Here is a 1,551-nt window from a genome sequence, read left to right as displayed (position 1 = left end):
GTTAGGACTTGGAGAGCCTCAGCGATCCTGATCTGTGCCTAAGGGAAAACATTTGAGGGGTGATGCTGGCGAAAGGCGTGCCAGACAGATATAAATTATTTAAAATCTCCCAGAATTCCCCTGGCTCCGGCCTATCACCGTGGCCAAATTCCCATACCTCTGGTCACAAGGAGGCCATACTTTCCTGAGACCCACACCACACTGTTGTGAGATGAGTGTTGTGTGTCGCCCGAAGCTTGCCTACAAGGTGTGTGTGGTGTGGTTGTGTGTCAATTACTTCCAATCACCAATAAAACAATAACTCCAAGCTTGACCGCGGTCGCTTGCAACTGATACATGTGACATCAGCTCCAGTCAGCCTGTGACACATACCTCAATGATCCCAGGTAATAAAAGACTTTGACTGGGAATTTTATGATTCAACGATCGCATCAGACATTGAACTTTTAATTCAAGAATTAAACAATGCAATGCTAAAACTGCCAGGTTTTTAAATTGTCTGCTTCAACTGCATCCCAGTGGGAGCTAAAATAAAACGATATGAATGAGTCACTACGGCATATTAAAACACACAGACCACAAACATCATCCAGGCCACGGTCGGATGTACTGTCGCACTTTAAACTTGCCTGGCATTTACTAGGTATCAACAGGTACTTTCAGCTAGGCATTTCAAAGAATTCAACCCAATTGGTAACTAACTGGTCCATGCGGTAGTAATACCCACCATATAGTATTTTACTCCTATGACTATACATGCCYTCTTACTGGACAAGGAATCTAGTCCTACAGTCAACTTTCTCTCTAGTAACCAAATTCAGGAACGAGTAGGGTTGAAAAATGATGGTGACTTCCACAGAATTCAACGTTTTTCCAGAAGTCCTGGTTGGAGGAAACCGTATTTCCTGCTTATTCCCCCCATGATTCTGGAAATCTTCCAACCAGGATTTCTGAAAAACCTGGTAATTTTGGAGAAGTCACTGGAATTTTGCAACCCTAAGGACAAGGTTGCTGTACAATATGCCCAAGGCACCAGTAGAGCCACATATCACCACTAGATGGCAATATGACAGCTTCCTCCACAAATCCCTCACAACACCAGTGTCTGACTGGAATCTCCTGATAGAAATGGCATTGAGAGAGCATTAAGATTCTACTCGGTAGGTTACCGTCTAAAGCCTGCTCGCTGTGTGTTGTGTTTATCGTTTTCTCCCGCTCAGACAAAGAGAGGCAGAGTGAAATGCATATGGTCGTCCCACACACACACCCACCTCTCTCCCAGACTCCCCGCTGTCTGCAGCCCTCTCTCACCCCTACACAATTATTACACCAGTTAACGGCAATCGTGTGTGTGTGTGTGTGTGTTATGCCATATTGGCAGGTTGGAACACAGCTTTTCTACTAAAAATAACAGGGAGGAGGAGGAACGTGAGGAAGGAAGAGCTACAGTAGCCAACTAACCCTGTCTCTATGGGAGTTCTGTCCTCATTCTAACCCTGTCTCTATGGGAGTTCTACTGTCCTCATTCTAACCCTGTCTCTATGGGAGTTC

This window comes from Salvelinus sp. IW2-2015, unplaced genomic scaffold (genome assembly GCF_002910315.2).
Source record: "Salvelinus sp. IW2-2015 unplaced genomic scaffold, ASM291031v2 Un_scaffold6327, whole genome shotgun sequence".
Lineage (NCBI taxonomy): Eukaryota > Metazoa > Chordata > Actinopteri > Salmoniformes > Salmonidae > Salvelinus > Salvelinus sp. IW2-2015.
This window is presented reverse-complemented; position numbering follows the sequence as displayed.